Source organism: Buteo buteo, chromosome 19 (assembly GCF_964188355.1).
Source record: "Buteo buteo chromosome 19, bButBut1.hap1.1, whole genome shotgun sequence".
NCBI classification, from domain to species: domain Eukaryota; kingdom Metazoa; phylum Chordata; class Aves; order Accipitriformes; family Accipitridae; genus Buteo; species Buteo buteo.
The window spans coordinates 13417324-13440816 of NC_134189.1; the positions used below are offsets into that span (position 1 = coordinate 13417324).

At 38.9% G+C, this 23493-nt stretch overlaps 1 protein-coding gene across 12 annotated transcripts in view; it reads left to right on the forward strand.

Annotated features, from left to right (window-relative positions):
* CACNA1C (calcium voltage-gated channel subunit alpha1 C) overlaps positions 1 to 23493 on the forward strand; it is a 490124-nt gene that overhangs the window by 155253 nt on the left and 311378 nt on the right. The gene's annotated exons all lie outside the window — the stretch shown is intronic.

The window sequence follows — 23493 nt, forward strand, 5'->3', positions numbered from 1 at the left end:
ATTAGCTTCTGCTTTTTTACAGGATGGTATGACAGTGCATCATGTTGATGTTGGGACATTGAGATGCTTCATTATGCAGAGCTGCATTTGTTGTCTTTGTGGCTGAGTGAATATGTGGTTGGATATTGGTCACAATCCTCAAACTGTCCAATAGTTTTTGCTTTGCTTGAAGATGGATCCTGTGACAGTATTAATTAAAACTTAGAGGTTTCAATAATTTAGGTACAGGTTCTGCCTTCAGCTATCTGTGTGCTTTTCACAAACAAGAGCTCTGTGTTTATTTTAGATCCATCTGTCCTCATCTTCCTTTGATTTTTCAGAAAGGCAACTGCTATTGAAATTCAGTGCAAAAATAAGGAACAGAAAAATATAGAAACCTTCTTTAAAATTCAGCTCTGGATAAGGCCCTGAGTTTTCCCCTTCTCAGATTTTACCGGGGCATCCCTTACTGAGGCTCAGCTCCTACAGTCCTGTCTCAGGAAAGATTCAGATTTAGACTTTAACACTCCTGATCTATTTTGAAATCTAAAAGCACCTAAAATGGCTTAGGCACAGTCTCCCTTTCAGGATAATCATCCACGCATTTTGCATTCCTCCTCGGATTGTTTATGTTGAACATTCTCTTAGCCTCGCTTGCTGTAGTGCCATCTTCTTTGTAAGAAATAATAAATCAAGCTCGTGGTGTTCTCTCCGCTGCCCCCCACCTTTAGTCCAAGGCCTGTGCAAGAGTGAGCAGATCCAGCTGCAGTGATGGTGCAGGAATGCCTGGAATCTCTCTGATCTGTTTCCAAGGAACATTTCCCCATGGCATGGCCACTGAGCAAGAAAACTTTCCTTTCCTTTGTAACAAAGCTGAAGCCCTTCCTCCGCTCACGCTCCTCAATATATTTAGCTTCTAGCTGCAAGCGAAGAGTTGGGTCCTTGGTACCATAGAAACTGACAGGTGATATATGTTGCTAGTTGGCATCCTACATAGGAAATAGATCATAATGGAAAGGTGGTGGCACTACCTGATGAATGAGAGTTGTTTTCTTTTACTGGCACAAATTCTGTTATCTGCATGCAGGCTTTACTCTGTCCGATGAGAGTTACCAGCGATGCTCAGGCTGTGCCTTTGCTCTCTGAACGTTCACGAAAGGGCAGTGTGAGGTGAGGAGTAACGGCAGATGATACATCTCGTCCACTGCAGTGAAGTTGGAAAGTAATGCTGTGTTATGCCCACGGAGGGGGAAAAGGCTAACTGATTTTTGAATCTTCATCTGTATTTCTATGCGAAGTGAAGTATTTGAGATACTCAGGCGATGGAAATTTCAACACATATAATTAGAAGAAAATCTAGGTCCAGGCCTTAAGTAAAATTTAAAGGTGTGATGAAAATTAGGCTTCTACATCTTTCATCTTCCCAGATGGGGAGCTGCTGAGATCAGTGCTTTTTAAAACCACACTGCCTTTCTAAATATTTAAATATGAATTAGAAGCTGATTTACAGAAACCTGGTTATTGAAACAGGCAGCACAGAGTTACAGACATTTTTCTTAGTCCTCCTTTTAATAAAGATGGCACTGCTTTGCAGTTCTTCAAATTATCTATAATGTCCAGCAGTTTGACTTCAAAACAAACATCCTCAAGTACTTCACTGTCTTTAATACATAAAGCCATATCACATCCTTGTTAGGCAAGCTAATATTATTACTTCTGTTTTAAGAATAAGGAACAGAAGGATTAAGATGATTGGCCAAAGCTGCTGAGAAAGTCTGTGCTAATGCTTCAAACAAGAAGAAATCTTGGTTATCGCTTTTATTTTTTTAAGTCATTGGTTGTCTTCAGCTTTAGAATATTCTATATGGTAGAATTTTTTTAAAAAAAACTATTATTTTTTCTATGTGAAATAACTATAAGTGAAATTATTTTATCCCTTTGTTTAAAATGGAAATTTTAATTGCATTTACAAGTATAAAAAACAGGACTATTTTAGGGTTTTCTCCTTTTCCTTGTTAGCTACTGAACACTCTTTTTGACTAAGAAACAGAGAAAATGGAAGGAAGTAGAAAACTAAGGTTACAAATTTGTCGGCGGGGATGGGTAACTCCCCGTACTTGGGCAATGGAAAAAAAGCTAGGGGAAAATTTTGAAGCTTAGAAAATGAATTACTTTCTCTTATTCAGTTTGCATTCTTCTGATGATGAAAGTTTGAAAGTTCCTTCTGTTCTTTTCTTATGTTAAAAAAGAAGTTAATTGATAAAAAAAATCATGAAGAGGCATTTAAATTCCCTCTTTCCAAAAATGGAAAATATACTTATAAACATAACTATAAAGAAAATGTTTTCCAAAAACAATCACACTGAATAAAATTAGATTTTCAAACAAAAATAATAGATTTTCTTTTTATCAAACTTTTTCTTCAGTTGAAGTCTGAAGCATCTGTCTAAATCAAGTCAGGAAATTTGATTTTAAAGTTATAACTTTTGTTTCAGAGAATTAAAGTTTTCACTAAATATTGCCTTTCTATCAATATTTTGTACAATATTAAGTAGATATATTGTTGGGTCTGAGCTTTGTTGGATAAACGTTCACGCAATGAAAGAATGGTATACAAAAAAGTTTCATTTAAAAGCTTTAATTTGTTTTCATTGAAAGTGGTGTCATATCCATGGATTTATGTTTGTAATGGATCTTTGAAATCAAGCAGTTTTCAGGGGAGTGAGGGACCAGAGAGTTCTATATAGGCAACTAGTTGAGAGTTTTTACACTGTATCCACAAATATGTACCTGCTACATGTGTGAGCCATAGTAATGGGTTTTCCATATCTAAGCTTACTAGAGGAAACAGTAAATTACATTGAAATTTGGGGCAATATTAACCCAAAACAATCTAGATTCAAACTACTGAAAAATATACTTGTATTTGAGCTGAATTTGGTAAATCATTTCAATTTTAAGAGAGGCAAAATAGTTAAAGGCAAAATATTTCTTTTTTTTTTCAAAACAGATTGTATGTATTTTGATATATAAAATGATAGGAAACATTTCACCTGATTTGAAATAAGTTTTCAGCTTTTAATTTCACTGGGGGGTGGGGAGAAAAAAAGTTGTTTCTCATCAACCTGGAAAAAAAAAAAAAAAAAAGTGTTCAGCTAATGCCTAAGCCAAAAAACCCAGTAAAGATTTGTTTAGCTCTAAGGAGAAGTCTGTTTTCCATATATTAGAAAAAAAACCTGAATTAGGATGCAAGAGCCACAGTGTAACTGCACTGTCTCCCAATACTTCTCCAATCTTGTTGAGATTTCCTTCATTGTATACCAATCCATGCTTTCTGCTTTCCTATGTAACTCTACATAGTTACACATATAACCATCAGGGTAGCTGCTGGGGGGGGACCTGAAGGCATTAAAAGAAGTTTTTCACCACGTCGGATCCTCACCATCTTCATTTTGTTGCCTGTTGTGGCCAGTCAGGACTTCATGGTAATGGCTGAGAATATCTTGCAGTAAAACTGACTGCTGTTCCAACAGCACAAACCACATGAGTTAAATGTGACTTTCATATTGATGGAAGTGGAAGGGCTATTGCACACCCATAAAAAATTTGGGATCTATTCGACAGAAAGCAATGGTGTAACATACACATTAAGAGCCAATTAAAGACAGTGTCGTTATAAGCAATCTTGTTGGGTAGCTAACAAAGCCCTGTGACTGTGTCTTATCCTCTTATGTTATGTTGAAAACCTGATTATTCTGCTGCCAAAGGATAAAATGCTCTGGAATTTAGTCCATTTTATCTTATGTCTCAAGTGCCAGCACCTGGCTGCCACCTCTTTTGTGATATTTGGAGTTCTGCATATATGGACTGTTTCAGAATCAAAAGCATGCCCTTCTCAGTAAGTGATAAAATAGTTCCTTGGGCTAGGTAATCTAAATGCTCTCCCAGCTTTAAGAGTTTCATTTTACACACATGTAAAAATAACATTAAATAAGTATTTATTAAAATGAGCTCACAATCATTTCCAAGAATCGGTATGCTCATGCCACTGAAGTAGTGGAACACACAGCTTGGTACCTGCTCATACATTTATGTAGCTATCTGAGCTGTCTTCTCCCAGTTTGCTTACATATAAAAACAAAACTTGAGGTGGGGAATGTAGGAGCCATATGTTCCCTTGTCATATGTCTGTCTTAGTTTACATCTTTATTGGAAAAGCTTTTTGGGGGCTTGCATGGAGCTTCCAGACAGAAGAAGAGGGAAACCACAGATTCAGGTTCCATCTCTGTTCTAAGGACTATATACTCAAACGTGGGTCTCTCATTATGTATGTGACTGCTATAATGACAAGAATTGATGCAGGAAGAGGCTGTGTTTTGTTCTAATCTGGGACAACAAAAATGAAGAAATACGAGATGTTTCCATGTAATGGAATTTATACTTTCCAGCTCTGATGGTTAGAAGATGGAAAAGAATGTCTTATGATATTAGAAAAGTTCACTTATGTTTAAACGTGACATAGAAATGATGTGGAGAGAGCATGAACAATACCTCATGTAAACATCACAGCCTTTATAACTAGTTTTGTTGCTCTGAACCGTGAAAGTGTCTAAGAAATTTCAAATACATTTTTAGTTCTGTAAGAAAGTTCCACTGTTTCTCTTAGGAGAAAGGAAAATATTTGGTCAGGAAACAGAAAAATAGGGATGGATATGGAATAACAGCACTTTCAAGAGTCCAAAAATAAACATTTCTGTTTGCTTTGCTCTGAAAAGGCATGTGCTCACACAAACTAAAAACCACTCCTTTGGGAGAGTAGAAAATGAGGACATTTTCATGGCAAGCTTATATTTTTTGGCCCAGGTTCTGCTTTGGCACCTGTTTGACCTGGCAATTTAAGCTCCTTTCTGAAAAGCGTGGTTTATCTGTTAACTATATTGGAAATTGGAATCTCAGTACGAATTTGTGATCCCAGCCACTTGTAAACAGCTTTTGTCCTTCCATGTATGTCTTCCTAACCCCCACAGAATTTAAAGTGTACAGAAGCCTCCTAAGCAATGACTCGTGCCATTTCACTGACTTTTCTTCTACCACCACAAGTAACAATAAAAGCAGTGAAATGAAAGCTGTAACAAGTTGCTGCTTTGGCATAATAGCTTGAAAGTAAAGTACTTTACCCATAGTTAGTATGCACCTGGTGCACTCTCAGATAAACACCTCAAGCAGGGACCAGAGTGAAAAAGTATGCCCAAATACATATCCAAAACCACCACAAATCATCTCTGACATTTATAGGTTCCTGGCTACACTATATGTGTGTTCCCCATGCCTGAAATGTGTTGGTCATACTGCTTTGAATCTCATCTTTCCTAGAGATTTCCCAAAAAAGTCTTCCTGCAGCTCTGGGAAAGGTAAAGAAGAGGAGGGATAATTCTTTCTAGATGAACAGATAATGACCGAATCCAGTGCCAGGGATCTGGATCTCATATCTCCTTTACTTTTTATTTTCAGTTACTGTGTTTTAATTTTCAGTTACTTTGTAAGAATTAGGAGCAATTTCTGAAGAATGTAGGGAGGGTATGGTTGGATTTGACACCCTGAGTCAAGCTGTTGGTTCCCCAAGTCTAATACCATTACCTGGGAGTGGCCATCATTTGAGGCATCAGAGGAACACAAAAACAGCATTCAAGGGACGCAGTGATCTTTCTGGAGTGAGGAATGAGACTCCCATTCCCACAGAAGTGCATTTTGGACACTGATAACAGCTTGCATTGTACCAGATGTTATTGATAAAGTTATCCCACTCTACTACATATCTTTTGGCCTCCTCTTGTGATTGATAAATTAATTTCTCAAGTTTCGTATAGAAAGAGTAAGAGAAAATACTTTTAAGTTTCAAGTTTACTAAATTTTAATTTTAAAATGGCGTTAGGAGTTGTATAGTTCCTTCTAATTTTTCTCATGTCTGCGGTACATAATAGCTGTCTTTGCATCCTCTACTTCAAAATACAATAAGTTGAACTACAGATCTGGATCAGTTTGAATCAGAACTATGGATTTGGATTAGTAGGCCTTCTTCCTTGTAGACTTGCATACTTTGTTCCATGCTTCTGTTTCCAGTGCCCTTCCTGACTACACTGTTGAACTGGTTTGTCTGCCTTAAATTATTATTAAATCTCTGTATTTCAGTGTATAGTTCTAATTGAGGTACCAAACAGGTCATCAGATGTCTAGAGACCTTTAAGCTCTTGTAGATGTTTATTAGCATTTGGTGTAGACCAGACAACTTAGAATAAGAAAACCTCAGCTGGAACCAAAGAGTAGCATAGTCTTTTACAGTTTGGTGCTGTGTTGTTTCACCTGTCTTTCCTCCTTCTTGGAAGGTCATGTTACAGTGTTAAGTGCAAATTTCAATGTAGTGTTTCTGTAGTAATGGTTTTCAAGCTGTTATATTTTCCATATTCTCCTTTCCTTAGTGATTCGGTTGCACCCTAGAAACAGAATGACTGAGGTGTGTTCTATTGAGTATAGACTTGATTATGGCAAAACTGCCAATCTGAGAAGTTCAGCCCTTTGTGAAAATTTTTTTTCAGGCTTCTGCAGGTTATTTGATGAGCCAAACACAAGTGGCTACCTGACTTACAGAATCTCTTCAGCCAGTGTTCACAGCCAAACTAAGGCTTACATATCACACCCACCCCACTTATAACGCTCATATTAGAGCTAAGAAGTGCAAGGGCTCAAGCTTTATGCTAGGCTTCCACACAAGGAATTAATCTCATCGTCCCACTAAAAGGAAACTTGCATTAGCACTTCCAGTAGCCTCTTTAATGACATTACTACATATGAGTTAATTTTAAAAGGTTTAAAAACTGTCTAATTTTCTGTTGAAGTGTTTGTCTATGGAAGGATGTGTTAAGCACTGTATCATCTGAATTACATTTTCCTCATCCTGCAGAATCACTGCCAGTCTTTTTAGAGTGTAAGAGTATAAGAATACCATTTATGTAAGATTTTGACCATTCATAAAATCTGATAACGGGAGTCTTGACTAATGTTTTAATATGAAAATAAAGGGCAAACTTGACCTCAGTTTTTTAACAAAAAAATTTCTATGTTCACTTTGTTGCTGTAATTATTTTTAAAAAGAAATAATTTAATATCTCTGAAGGTAAAAAGACTTTTTCAAACAAGAATATTTTTGATAGATACTCTTCTTTTGTACAGACATCTTTTTAAAAATATTTTGGCAGTTAGTAATTCCCAGGACCACAAATCACTTCCAAAACTCAGCCAAATAATTTAGCTCTTACATACCACAATGTCTTAGCCCATCAGGGTTGAACGCCTTTAGCAAATATTACAGCTTTGTTCGACTGAAAAAAAATGAACAAGTTGGAAGACCAACAGGGTTGAAAACTGCTGGATCCCAGACTGGGAAAATAATATTCCCATTAGCATATTCAGGGGACTGTAACAGTTGGGTAGACTTTCAGGTCATGGAAGTATCTCTTTGCTGATCAGAAAATGAATGCAGGGCATATATTTGTGAAATTTTGTATGCATTTCCTCAGATAGTACTTTTTCAGCTGAAAAACTGGGACAAAAAAAAAAATATCCGAGTTCACTGTCTACACTGTGACGGACAAAATAAGTGAACCATACCTTACAATTATGTGATGGGCCCCAGGTTTCCCATGTTATATGAATAAATCCATGCAGTTACCACAGTGCTCAGGCATAAGTCCGTCTTTTCACAGCTCTACGCCTTTCTATGTTCCATATCCAATCCAGACTTATTCCCACTATTCAACTAGTTTTTTCAGTGCTATTTGTTTATTTTTAATCATCCCATTACAGCCAAAATGAAAGGTGGCTCTGTGTTAGCATTTTGATATAGAAAAGCAGTGCAGTTTTGAAACAAGTCCTCTGATTGTCCCCATTTATCACCTCTTGGTACATTTCTCTTCTGTGGTTTTGGTTCATATTAGATAGATTCTTCTCAGAAGAACTGCAACCAAAAGCTCTGATCTGGGTATGTATCCAGAGGACTTAAAATCCTAAAGGGAGCATGGGGGTCTGAACGAAGGATCAATCTGCTAGAGAGCTTTACACCACATATATAGTGGGGATGTTTTGATCCAGGAAAACAGATTAAATTTAATCTGAAATAACAGGGAACTTTGTATGGTGGAGATTTAGGGGCCTGAGTACCAACTGTTCTGACCTACTGATCCTCTTCTGTTGTGTTAGAAAACCTCCTCATGTAGACGTAGGCAAAGAAAGCAGTTTTTGAACCAGTGGGTTTTCAGTTTTGTCATAAAACTATCACCAGCCATTCTCCTTCTAATTTTTCTTTCTACCTCAATCTGATGGGATATTGTATGGCATTCTAGAGCTGCACTTGATGGTTGAAAATAAGGTATGCCACAGAAGATCAAAATCGGAAATATTGTCATAGGACAATAGTCTTTCATGCTTCCAGCTCTGCAGGCAATGAACAGGTATTAGCTGCCACTATGGAACGAATTAAATGACATATAAAATGCTAACCTGTCTTCCTAGTGGGAGTGCTCATAGCAATAACAGGTAATTGCTAGTACTCCTGCTCTGGAAGGTCATTCAGGATCGAAACACAGATGCTCCCATCTTGTCCTTGGTGTGAGTACAGTTACAGCATGAAGAATGCTGGTTTAATGGGAGCCTGCTGCTACTGAACACCTGCTAAAGGAAATTCAGGATAATATGTTTCTGAGTGTTCTGCTACTATGAAAAGAAGATTAAAGGATAAGTGGCTTATACTGTTACATTGACTTGAGCCTACAAAACAAAGTGGCAGAATTTTTTTCTGTGACAGTTTTGATATGCTGTTTGTCAGTAGAGTGTGGCTTCCCTTTGAGAATTATAATATTAAAGAAATAGATGGGAAAATGTATTTTGCCCTGTAGGGAGGAATGTATTCCAGTGCAAGATGTGTGAGAAATGTAGAAATCAGTATTCTAACTAACTCGCTCCATGACTTCAGGTAAGTCATACTTTCCAGAATTTTCAAACAAAATTGCCTGAAATAAAGTAATTGCAATATTGAAGCTTGGCTAACTAAATGAAAGAAATGAAGAAGGGTCAGAGCCCTGCACACAGACAGAACATTTTTCTGGTTGACAACTTCACTTGGGGGGAATCCACACCATTGGGGAGAATTTGCTGCTTTCAGAAAAATCAGTGGTTTTATGCTGTTGTCTGCTAAGGGAGGCCCTTTGAATCAGCTGTTTGAAAATCCTATTATAAAAATGCAGCAAGTTTCCTATGTAAGAGAGATGTGAAGAAATATTAACTTCCTAAATCATGTAGGGAACACTTCTAATCCAGTTCTGTCACCTAAAATTAATAGGGCTTTCATCAGCTGGAAAGTGGAGGCACACCTAATTGCCCCAAATCACTGATGATTTACTACATAGGTAAGGGGCAGCACGCACAAACGACCTATAAATGACATTGCTAAAAAGCACTTTTTTGATGTGCAACATCAGCTTCCTCTTGCTAGGACACAGGCATGTGATTTCTTTTCTGTTTCTGTCTGCCTAGTTCTGCTCTGCTGGAATCCACTTACCAAAATCCCTTGCTGTCTTACTTGCAGGGCCAAGGTAGATGCTTTCTGCTAAAACCCCTACATGGACTATCAAGGTCTCATTCTTTGAGATCCAAGCATGCTTTTATGCTCCTCCCAAAGATCTGAGTATACCTTTCCCGTCTTCCTTTCTCTCACCAGGAATATAAACATAGATTTAATTCTTAAAGGGCACACAAACTATATGCTTTTCCCCTTCATTACTGATAAACTCAATGCTAAGTACAGTTTGGTGAGACTAGACCTAATGCTTCAAGCAAAACTCTTATGGAAGCTACACTTTTGTGTCTCTGTGCACAGCAATGCTCTGACAAAGTGGAAAGTGGCTCTTCCAGACTGTGTTCATGTAATACAGGGAACTAGAACATTCTTTCTACCTGGACTTTTTGACCCATTTTTTCCTTGCATTCCTGACAAATCTTTGGCCAATGTGCTGCAAGCTAGTGAGAAGTTTAATCTCTAGGGTAAGGACAGCATATAATTAAATGTTCATGCACTGTCAAAATACTGACAGTTACAAAATGCTCCAGCCAGTAACTTGTTGGAGAGCAAGCAATGAGCAAAATGACTTCAATATGCAGAAGAAATTTAGATGCCCTGAGGGAATGCTAATACAGAAAGATAGTAATAGGGATTACTACTTGATTTATAATGTGGCTTGAAAGGAATCAACAAAACCAGACCTGCTGCCTGTGTGTGCACTTAGCCATACAGTCACAATTCAGAAAGGAAGACATTAACTGTCCATCTTGCCTTAAAGCTACTTTCTCCTCCTCTGACCTCTTCTGCTCAAAGCCCAGGTAGACTCTTTTCTGTCTCTGATTAAACAACTTCTCTGTGGCTTCATCTGTCCCTCCCATTTCCACCTTGTACCTTTTTTGCTTCACTGGAAAACTTACTGAATTTGCAGCTGTTGCCCCAGATGCCACCACCTCCTGTCTGATAACATATATAACCCACTTCAGTCTGTCTTCTTCCTTCTCTATTCTGTAGTAACTACATTCATTAAGGTCTAGAAAGGTTTCTTTGTAGACAAATCTCCTGTCCTCTTTGCAACCCTGAACTCTTTTGCTTGGATGTATCATTCATAAATAAGTTTTTCTCTATTCTCCTTTCCATTCCCTCCTTTGCATCTTCCAGTTACTGTGGAGTTTCTTCTGGCCTACTTAACCTCCAATTTGGAAAAGGAAATTGCACTTTGGCATGTCAGCCTGGAAATACTGCTGACCCCTCATTTAATTTCAGCTGTCTGACATGCTTCACGCTCAGCCCTCTGCTCTTTTCTTTGCAATGTTTCTTCTGCCACATTTTATGGAAAAGAGTCAGAAGATGGAACGATAATCTGTGAGTCACTTGTGCAATGATGACTTGCAGATTTCCTTCTCTACTTCCTAATTTTTTCCCATCCTGCCAATCTTTTGTTTCAGTTTCTTCTTTAAAAGGGGGAGAATTCATCTGTAAAGTACATTGAATGCCTCATCTCTTATTGCAAAGCATTTTTAAAATATTATCAATACTTAGAGCAGAATTTATCAATTTTCATCTCCAGGGCATATCTGGAGGATTTCTTCTTTTTGTTAGAAAATATAATCTTATCACAGAGATTTTAGAGCCCTGTTCATGACAGCTCAAAGAGGGAAATTATATACCCGTTGAACTCTGGTTCTCTTATGAGAAGCCAGCTGGAACTTTTTATGCTTTTTGTGTCGTACCACCTCCCCCTCACCCCCCCTTATTGTTTAAACTATATTGGACCATGGAGATACTGTAATCTGATGATTTAGGATACTTAAAAGTATTAGATTTGTTATTTGGGACCTGGGATGCCTTATTGTGTAAGTAAGTGGATGGTTGTATTCTGGAAGTCATCTTAAGTTTCTGACTGGGGTATACAGTTGCCTCACTGGTGTATTTAGCAGTGACTGTCCAGGTGGAGAAGAGAAACTCACAAAAGAGAAATGAGACAGAACATTATATAGTTTTATTTTAATGTATTTGCTGATAGCTTTGTTTTGAATATGTCTTTTGTTTTGATTTATTTTGATCTGCCCATTAATTAGTTATTGCCATATGTTCTATAAGTAGAATTTGTGTCACTGTTCAACAGTCATCTTTTGACTATGGGACTTAACAACATTTTCAGTTTTTCCTCTTTGACATTTTTAGGGTAAATATGTTTCTGCAGTGGCTTGGGTTATTATGTAGTCAAAGCTGCTGTCAGATAGAGCTACCCAGGCAGCTCATCCATGGCCTGCGACATCTCATTACTGCAGGCCTGTGACCTTCACCCAGCTCTGTGACCTTGTCTCACGTTCTGATTTCAACCTTCCTCATTTCTGCTGTTCCAGATATGTGCACTACCTCTACCATATGTGATCTGCAAAAGCCTTTTCTGTTCCTTTTAGAGTTTCTCACATAGACTGCCTAATGTGTTTCACATCTGACCTGTGTAATAGCTTTGAAGTTTGAATCACAGGCCTTACTTGAAGAGATATTGTCACTCCTGTCGAGTCCTGCCAAATCTGATAATAGTCCACAGTCATAAAGAGTGCATCCCAAACCACACTTTCCTAGCAGAGCAATTCCTGTCATGAACCTGGATTTGAGGCCATCTCTAAAAAACTGAGTTTGTAAAATTAATAAATGGAGACTAAGACGATACCATCTCAGTCTCTTTCCCTTTCAGATATGCTACATGCAAGGTCTCAGTAGGGAAACTAATTCTTTTGGTCTTGTGATGTTTGAGCAGAACAACAAATGCAAATCCTTTTTATCCCAGTAAATGTTTTAAAACATTAAGAGGAAGCTATAATCTTATTCTAGTTTCCTGGGATGGTATAATGGTTTCATGCTACACAGCTTCTGAGTTTTCTTAAGGAATGCAGGAGCAGATCTGTGAACCCACAAATAATGGAAAAGTGTAATTTTAAAAAAGGAAAAGGTCAAGAAATTAATGTAGTTATTAAAATAAAGGGGATTATTTGCAGGTAATCCCAGAATTTAACTTGTAAAGGATCCTGTTTTTAATAAGGTTACAAAAAAGGGAAAGATCTTAGAAATATGGATCGGGAATTAAAAATTGTTAGATGACTGATCAACTGACATTTTATCATTCTTCAAGAGAATACTGGAGCTTTCACAGCTCATAGAGCATAAATCTGAAAGTCTGCATAAGTCTAATATTTCTTTAAGAAAGCAAGCTATGAATAATAGAGGAGTCATTCAACCTCCTATTTTGATTTATTTCTGAAATGTAATATATTTTATGAAATTTCATAATACATATTGCAGTTGGAGTGAGTTTTTTTTTTTACAGTCTAGGACTATTAGTCGCTATCATAAAACGAAATACGTAACTTCTAACTGAAGAAGCTGAACATGTTTATATTGCTAGCAACAAGTGTTTGTACAGAAAAAGTTGCTGAAAGCTGACCCCATACTAGGAAAATTGCTAATCTCCAAGCAGAATCCTAAACAACTTAAGCCACACATTTTACTGCATGAATTTTTAAGGTCATCTCACATACTCTGAGACAGTGTTTCATTGCACATTGGCAATACGAATGGGCTTGTGCCTCCAAAACATTGTTGTTTTTTTCCCAAGGAAACTTCTTGTCCCTATACCATGCCACATTTGCCCCATTTAATATTTTCTCAAATAGAACACGGCAACTCCAGTCTTGCTTTTTGGGTTTCTTTGGTGATTTTTTCATTGATTATTCAAAAAAACCATCTTGTCAGCTGTCATTTACCTGGTGAAATTTGTTTTTAGTACAGCATCAAAAGGATTCCCTCATTTAGAATTTCTTACTATAATCAAGTTATAACTATATAGTTATAATATACACTTAAATATGTTAAATGGGTATATATGCATACACACACTTTCAGAAATGGTGAACTACACCTTATCTCTCTTTCTTGTGTCAGAACAACTAGTATGATCTGCAGCCCCCCAAGATTATTAGAAAAGATACCCATCTGAAATATTCCACAGTAAAAAACAGCAGTAGCTGAATTGGGACTATCTCTCCACTTCAGTCACTTGGGTGCAGACAAATAAATGGAGCAAGCTGAGGGCCAGATTCGATGCAGGTGGGTGCCCCTCAAGCAGGAACCAAACTCCAGTGAGAGATTTCCTACAGAGAGAAGAGAATCAAAAACCAAGTGTCAGCAAGCCAACAGCCGTGAGAATCCTCTAGCTTAGAAACAAAACAAAGTGCTGTTTGTTGTCCTCAGCAATATGATTATCCCAAAGTTATGCTGATTTGCAAGTCATCATTATGGTTTTTGGAAAATGTGCTTCAGTTCATCCACAAGGACAGATCTGATTATCGTAAAAGTCGCTTCTAGCCTCTCAGTACTGAGTGAAATCCTAGCTTTGATTGAAATTGGTGACAGAACTACCAAGTTCAACACATCCATGGCTGCTTCATCTGAATCCATTGTCTTTATGTACATTAACTATTCTAAAAACAATAATGATTCCTTATGTCTCAAAGGTGGGATGACTCAAATTATCATCTTTAAATATTTGAACAGTTTCAGATGAAGGGTACTTTGTAGTTATGAAGTATTTTTCTTAATACTTAAGTGCATATCTTAAAAATATGTCTTAATTCCTTTTCTCTTTACATAAATGAGTGTGATGATAGTCTCCTTGTAGCCATGGTGAGCCTTCACTTATCACATCTTCCCACAGCATTCTCCTGGAGAAACTGGCTGCTCATGGCTTGGACGGGTGTACTCTTCCCTGGGTAAAAAACTGGCTGGAAGGCTGAGCCCAAAGGGTTGTGGTGAACGGAGTTAAATCCAGTTGGCAGCCGTTCACAAGTGGTGTTCCCCAGGGCTCAATACTGGGGCCAGTTCTGTTTAATATCTTTGTCAATGATCTGGACAAGGAGATCCAGTGCACCCTCACTAAGTTTGCAAATGACACCAAGCTGGGAGGGAAGGTCGATCTGCTCGAGGGTAGAAAGTCTCTACAGAGGGATCTGGACAGGCTGGATCGACGGGCCGAGGCCAATTGTATGAAGTTCAACAAGGCCAAGTGCCGGGTCCTGCACTTGGGTCACACCAATCCCATGCAGCGCTGCAGGCTTGGGGAGGAGTGGCTGGAAAGCTGCCCGGCGGAAAAGGACCTGGGGGTGCTGGTCGACAGCCGGCTGAAGATGAGCCAGCAGTGTGCCCAGGTGGCCAAGAAGGCCAACGGCATCCTGGCCTGTATCAGCAATAGCGTGGCCAGCAGGAGCAGGGGGGTCTTGTCCCCTGTACTGGGCACTGGTGAGGCCGCACCTCGAGTCCTGTGTTCAGTTTTGGGCCCCTCACTGCAGGAAAGACATGGAGGGGCTGGAGCGTGTCCAAAGCTGGTGAAGGGTCTAGAGCGCAAGTCTTAGAGGAGCAGCTGAGGGAACTGGGGCTGTTTAGCCTGGAGAAAAGGAGGCTGAGGGGAGACCTGATCGCTCTCTACAGCTCCCTGAAAGGAGGTTGGAGCGAGGTGGGTGCTGGTCTCTCTTCCCAAGTAACAAGTGATAGGATGAGGGCAAATTGCCTCAAGTAGTGCCAGGGGAGGTTTAGATTGGACATTAGGAAGAATTTCTTCGCTGAAAGGGTTGTCAAGCACTGGAACAGGCTGCCCAGGGAAGTGGTTGAGTCACCATGCCTGGAGGTATTTAAAAGACGTGTAGGACGTGGTTTATTGTGGCTTGGCAATGTTAGGTTAATGGTCAGACTCGATGATCTTAAAGGTCTTTTCCAACCTAAAAGATTCTATGATTCCCCTTCCTTTCTGTATCTACTTGTTTTCATATTTTTGTGAACTGTATTTTTTTGTAAAGAAACTGTATTCTGTGGTGTGTTGTTGAAGTGCCTTGCGTTGTGAAGGTCTGAATCCAGGCGAGACCTCTGGATGGTACTGTACTATTAATAATAATTAGCAACACCATGTTTTACCAAATGTTTATTTAGTCTCCTACTAACAACATTTAACACTCAGATTACATCATTGACACAATCTTTCTATGAAATAAGCTAGAAATTTTTTTTAGTTCTAGAGCATAAATAAAGAAATTGAGTCAGAGAAATAAAAAGATATGTCTGGCAAGGGAATGGGACTTGGTGATAGAGCTGCATTCTCAAATCCTGTTCCTGCTTCCAGACTTATCATGATTTCCCTGGGCAGACTGCAGCAGGAGCTGTACCACTAGGGTTTTCCTTTTAAATGGGAAGCACTCAGTTTATAAAATAATACTTTACTGGCCTGATGGTCTGCATCTGGATATTAAGCTAATTAGTTTTGCCTGTCCAGCATTCAGGTTACAGTGGGTCTGGAGTTTGCTCTGTGGCTTATCGCCTCTCTTGTTAACACATTAAGACTGGCTTTAGATTTCTCACTTTAATTGTATTTGAAAAGAGCTGTTTATATGAGGCCCCAAAATGGATTTGTTTTCCAATGCTTCTCCTTTGTTGCATATTAACGTTTAATTAGCAAAAATATCCTATTACCTCAGCACTAAAAATGAGAATAGCTAAGGGACCTGCTAAATATAAAATTAGATGCACAGTCAACCTTTAATCTGGTCATAATGCTGTTACCTAAATATTATTATAACTCCTATCATAAACTATGATTTGATTGATTTTGAAATGTTTATATGCAGAGTGTCTGGCACAACTTGTTTTTGTGAGTACGCTAAAGTCAAAATGTCTGAACTAAAGAGACAGCTACTCCTAACAAGCTTTATTTGGGGTTTTCTTTGGTTCAAGTGGTTGGTCGGTCATGTCCTTCCTTCAGAATGGGAACTAAGCTGGAATCCAAGTTGAACTTAAACCAAGAAAAACAATTCTCTAAGCATACTTTAATCACCCATAAATGTTCTCATGGCTCTGAGGACCATCTTTCAGTGGAATCTGTTTTTGAAGGAATAGCAGGCTTTTCCCCTACAGTACTGGAAAGTGTGGGTGCATAACTAAAAGGCAGATGTAACACAGGAATATACAGGAAAATATATTCTTTTGTTCAGTTTTTGTTTTATGGTGAGAGGCGTGAAGCCAGATTAGATGGAAATTTTCACAATGGGATACATAAGGAATGGCAAACGAAAGGGCTCCTGGTATGCCTGTCCCTCTGCGGCTTTAAGGAGAGCTTTGCTATTTATTACAACTATTACCACACAGTTAAAAAGGCTTTTGGTAACATGCCCTCTGCAAAATCTCTTGACTATTTTTTCCACTTAGTTTTTGTTGCTAAGTTCTGTTTCTATACATGACATCTTTGTGTTTTGTTTTGCATTATGATGTTTCAGCAGCAATATTTCATCATGGACAGTTGTTTTGATACTCACGTATTAATATAGCAATGGGGCATCTCACACATCCCTCTATGTTAAATTTGGGCCTGCTGTTAATAATCATGATTCGAGAACACATAGTAAGGTTGCTAGGATGTTATGTGATAAGGCGTACATCTGAAATCTTGTGACAGCATATAAAATATGTTTGATCCAGCTTAAAAAAGAGTAAAAATTGAGATAGTTTAACTAAAATTTTGATTATGCTTGCCCTGACAGCTTCCAATTTGGAAACTATCTCTGTTATTCTGGTTTGAACTTGGAAGCTAAAATAGTTTGAAAATTACACAAATGATTTGCTTTTGTAGTTTAGGAACAGGATATCTCTTGAGAGGATTAGGTTTTGCGGCAGTTTCAAGCAGTTTGCAAATGAAAGAGGATTTCTTTGGTTTGTATTACTATTTATCACAACATTTTCTGAAAATAATATTTTAAAAAAAAACCTTGTCTTTTGAAAAACTTATATTTTCCTTCAGAATTTTTTTACCAGTGTTTTCTTTTTCTTGGAAGAGAAAGCAAACAAAGTACTTAATTTTGAGTCTGGTTAAACTGAAACAAATTTTTTCGTTGTGTTGAACTGAATAGGAACATCTTCCCTTTGAGTTTATTTGCTGTTAATTTTCTGAGCTGGTTTAATGCCTCACAAGAGAGGTAGCTGAGGTACCTGCTGCCTCTGTCCTCCTGTAGGCACCAGCCTTGGTCCACAACATAATCACAGCCTGTTCTCTGGCTGTACAGTGAGCATCCATCACGGGAGATGTAATAGCTAGACATGGCCTGTCATGTGTGACTGACATGAAACACCAGAAACACTTCTAAGAAGCAATATGACAGGTTCCAAGACTTCACACTAATATTAAATCAAACTTGAAGAAAGAGTTTCTTTTCAATGGATGGTGTCCAACAGAAATAGTTCAACAATTCCAAACATTTCTTTAACTTCTTCCAAGTTATTTGAAACAATTGCTGGAAATATTTAATTATTAAAGCCTTATCCTTCAGCATGCGTTATGTACTAAAGTGCCTGAGAGGTGGTTCTTGGTTGTCATTCTGAGTGGACGAGTATGAAAAAATAAATACAAGAGGAACCACATTTACTGGTATGAAATTTTGCAACACACATTAGAACACCTATTAGAAGACTATAAATATAATTCAAATTCCTTTGACCACCATGCCTTGGCAGGTAGGCTGCAATTTCTGAAGCACACAACTGCTGCTAGTATATTGATTTTTGTGGTTAGTTCAATGACTAGCTACTCTTGAGACTTTTCTCTTTCCTCAGATATTTGCCAACATTATTTTTATTGTGTATTAATTAAGTTCTCCCATTTATTCAACTCTTCAACTCTGTTGCTGGGACAGGTCTAAAACTTTTCCACTAGGCAACAAAAAGAAAGCCAAATGAAACTGCTAGTTCCCTGAGAATACATTTTCTTCTGCATTTTAAGAGTTGCTTATTAGTTCTGGCCCAAAGTTAAAACTGCTGACAAAGCACCAGAAATGCATTCAAGATTTGCTTAGGGGTGAACCCACCTGATATTCAAGGGGGAAAACACTGAGCATGGCTTGCCATACATTTGCCTGCCACGTGCATTGACAACTATGAAAAGCTCACTGTTCATGACCCAAGTAACTCCATGGTTTCCATCTGTCATTGTCATGCCATAGCACCACTGGTTTTAGTCATAGAAGATGTCCTGTGGTCCTCTTTAAAAAGGCCAAACTCACCTGCTGCAAGGACAGATGGGATTAATAGGCAGCCTTATTTGGACACAGGAGACACTTAAGGAGAACTGTTGACAGCTTCCAGCTGATCCCAGTACCAGCCAGCTCAGGTACAGATATGCATAGCCTTCATGTTAAAACACCAATGGATGCAAATAGGATGGTTCCCTTTCTAAAGCATATGAACCAGCTTAAATGACTTTTGTACTCTACAGTATTCCTGAGTTGGTTATGCATTTGTCAAATGCCCTTATCTTCCTTTGGTCTTGTATGCCTTTCACTACTGTTTTTAAATTTGTCCTGTCTGGGTTAGCTGTCCCGATTCCTGGTAGCACAAAGTATGTTCTGTACATTTGGTTTTATCTGTTTTAGTGCAATGTGGACAGTGATTCTGTGCATATCATTTTAATTTTCCAGTTCTCTTGCATGAGCTGTTGTTGAACAGTTTTCACCATCATGGTGACCTGATTCCACCCTCAGTGAACTAGACTTGTTTGCAAGACTAGAAATTGGGGACTAGGACTGTATTGCTTTCCAAATAGGTTATTTGGAAAACACAAACTTTTTCTGCCTCCCTAAATATTTAAGAAAAGGGGAACCAACAGAGAAACTGTTCAATCCACAAACAATAAATTCTTTGGGTGCTTGTATATGTTACGTAAAGATCAGATTTACTGTAGATATTTGGAATGAGAACATCATTCTTTAGGACAGTTCAGAAACAATATCACCTTCGATATTACAGCTCTTCAAATGTTCAAGTCGAGCAGACACACCTGACAGCGGACCCCAGCTTTTCAGTCACTTTAACTGAGCAAAAGTTGCATTATTAGCCCTCCTTCTGAGACAATTGAAATGCCTGCTAAAGTTAGCAAAGCAGAGAGCAAGGTGGAAATTTTCAAAGTTATCTAAGAGATTTGGAGTCCCAGAACAGGTGGCTTTGAGAACCCTGTCTTAAAAGTTGTCAAAAAAAAAAAAGAGGGGAAAAGACAACTAAATGTGTGAGAATCTGAATAGACCTAGTCCTTCAGTCTCCACCTTTATATTCCTGGCTTTCTTAACAGATCTTATTTCCGTTCAGATCAGTGCTGCAGCAGGACAGTTGGTGTTGGAGGTGAAGCAGGATCCAGGGAGTCTCTTTCTGTCCCCTCCCGCTGTGGGGCCTCTTCAGGCTCATCCTCTCCCCCTCACTGTGTTTTCTAGCTGAGACCTGAGCTGTTGCATTGCAGGAGCTCCTTCACTGTTCTATTACTAATTTGTGTGAAGAGTCCTAATTACAATTTACCAAAATGTTTTTCCATTTTCTATCTATCATGTTCTAAGTCTATAAAAGAGTGGGTGAGAAGACTTGTCAGTAAGTCACACCTCTTCCATTTTTTAAGCTATATTTTTAGTTGACTGACTCAGATGGACTTTTGCTGTCAGAACATCAAAAAAGCCTTGCCCAGCGTGTATTTCTCTTTCCATGATCAGTCATTTTGAATTCAGGATTTGAGTTCATGAGGGGATGTATTTGTATCCTCAACTTACTGATTAATTTCAACTTACATGTCGTTTCAGTCTCCTGAAGATTGAGGGTAGATTTCATGAAGCTGTGAATATGACATATTGCAACCTTACCAGTTGCTTCTTCCAATAAATAGTTTGAGTAGTAAGCATTTGCAGTATGTGGCCTGATTGCTGGTGATCCATAACCTGAAATTTAGCTCTAATTATATTGCGTGTACTGATGAGTCTGTGGTCCCTGCAATGACAGTGAACTTTTTCATCGATCAGGTGATTTATCTAGGGGGGTAAAAGTACTTGGATACACAATAGGATATGGAAGAGAGATCAGTCGCTGCCCTTGTTTAATTTCTCTCATCATTCTTCCATGTCTAGCACTTTTTACAATGCTGCTGGTTTTTCATTTGTAGTATTATGTGGTGTTCTTTAATAATGCTCTATGTTATTGACAAACATCTGTAAATTGTTTTCTCCAGTAATTATAGTTTTTTCTTATCTTTTACTTGCCTGCTTGCATACACCTAGTCACCCGTGCATTCTTATGCCCACCTGCATACAGCAAATGCACCTGCATGAGCACACGTAAGATTCTTTATGTGGAAGGTGAAACTGCTAGAAAGTCTTCCTTATCTTTATGCATCAATCATTCCGCATAATGGTGTACCATCTTCTTCCAAGATGTATTCTAAAGAGCTGCTTCAAGTTGAAAGCCCAGCTCTAAACACCCTGAAGCTGGAAAAACTCAGTTTCATATCTGAAACTTTGCAGCTAATGTGGTCTTTAATGCAGAGCCTCAGGGTGAGGCTCTGGTGTGAGGAATTGCTGCTTCCCAAAGTGTATGTCAGTCTTAATTTAAGTCACTTCCATTATGGTCAGAGTGCTTTAAATGTTTCATGCTGTAAACATTCCTAACAGGAAACAATTCATTCCTCATTGATCTTTTCTGGCAGTTTCCTTCCTCCCTCCAGTGGAGTGGAGAACTGCACCTTTGGGTTCACCTGCCATATAGCTGGCTATTTCAAAACCAGTATTGACATTACCGAAGCTTTATGGAGCCTATCCACCAAGAGGAGTTAAGGCCTGAGTGTTTCATGTCTCCTTAGTGGTTGTCACAGAGAGGAACAAAATGCTGATTGAGCGATTGCAGGGACAGGCCTGACCACAGCTGTCCCAGACAAGGTAATAGGAACTATGTAATATCACCATACTGGCTTTGATTTAATCTTTTCACAACCTCTTACAGAAGCCAGTCCTGTCTTTGGTACCAAAGTTGTAGTAAATTTCTGCCCAACTCTATATTCTCCCTCACATAGATACACTTTTTCTTGTGCTCATATGTGTTAAGAAATGCCTGTTACTAGAGTCTTTGTGGTCATCTTCGTTTCACGAGGTTTCGACAAGCACATCACTAGCTTTGATGTCCAGTAAAATATGAAAGTACAAATCCACTTGCTACCCTCCGTGGCACAGTATGGAAAGTAGCAAAAGAACAGAAAACCAGGGTGAAGAAAAGTCTGTCTTCATTTCTGTAGTTCCAGGAATCACCCAAGGTCACTAGGCTGACCTTGAGAGGGGTGTGTTCCCTGCAAAACCTGACTCATTTCTAAATTGAAATGAACACAGGAGTTTGTGCTAATTTGGCCAACACAGGTTGCTCTCGTTGGAGCAAATCACCTCTGAGAGAGGGCTCCGGCTGCAGGTTCCCCCCAGGCCAGGGTGGGGGGAGTTTGGGCTGTTGTGCTGAGGATCTGAGGGCTGCCCAGGTGTTCTCCATTTCCATTAGAGGTGTGAAAGAGCCAGTCCTCCCCGGGGCAGCATGGGATATGACAGTGGGCACCCTTTCTTTTCCATGCAGAGATGAGCTTTCCTGCCTCCCCTAAGATAGAATCATAGAATCATTTAGGTTGGAAAAGACCTTCAAGATCAAGCCCAACCATCATCCATGCCCACTAAACCATGTTCTGGAGTACCTTGTCTACGTGCTTTTTGAATACCTCCAGGGATGGTGACTCAACCACTTCCCTGGGCAGCCCATTCCAATGTCTGACAACCCTTCCAGTAAAAGACATCTGCTGAGCGGCAGCTCCCAGCCCTCCTGGCCCCTCTGCAGGAGCACCCATGTAAGTATAACATCTGACTGGTAATATCTCAGCTGGGATGTTTTCTGCAGCTTGTATTCCTCCTATTGAGATTGCTGATACTTTGCTTGTTAGCAGTCTTTGGTTGTTATCTGATACGTGTATTTCTGGTGTACGCTTGGTTTATGGAAAGCCTGTATTTTTCCTGTGTTATATTCCATTTACAAGTGTTCCTTTGTATGGGCTGCACAGTGAGTGTTAACAGCTCAGCCACTTGCGTATGCAACAAACGGGTGGGGGAGAGGATACTGTACATACTGATGAACATGCTGCTTGGTTTGCTGCTATCTAGTGGCTCTCACAGCCTTTGTTGAGTAATATTTAGTATACTTGGTTGGAAGAACCGTGACTGTCAAAAGGTAGTGCTAATAGGTACATCTGACCTGAAAACTATACTATAAACTGCAGGGCAGCGTATGTAGTATAGACAATTTTAATTAACTCGGTTCAAAAGCTATGTAGCTCATTAAAATGACAGGATGCCAAGTTGTCAACTTGCCAGTCAAACGAAAAGGGTTTCCATCTAACAAAGTGGACCCACTTGAAAAATATGGTTTATTGAAATTCAGCACCTTTGAATAATTATACACTAAATGCATCTGCCCTGTGAAGAAACACCAGAATGGATGGAGTTGTGCCTGGCACACCGAAGCTTCCCGAGTAATAAAGAGGTTGCGAGACAAGTACAGTTTGTGCACTAGGAGTGCTTGAAGGCAAAGGGGGTGATACACAGTGGGCTGGAGGTGCAAGACCATCATTATGTGGATCTCTGCTGGTTTAAAGAAGTCTTTTCAGCCTGTAAACTTCATGATTTCTCATAGACATCAGGGACATTGTGCAGATGCAGTTGGGCCATTTTAGATCATGGCTACCTAAAGTTGTAGTTATGTTTCTTGCTAAGTCATTTACATGAGTATGTGCTATAGATTTAAGGTAATGCAATGGGGGCATCTGTAGTAGATGCATTTTAATTGTGGTATGAAAGTGCAAGTTTAACCCATTACCAATTATTTTCAGTTTGCTAATTGGGGTCTATGCAAAATAGTATTAACCCTGGTTTACATATAAGTCTAAGGAATGCAACAGCATCATTTCTGAATTTAATTAACCCATTAGTAACTGAAAACACACTCTTTCTTCTGTCTTGCTCTTCCAAGGTCAAGGT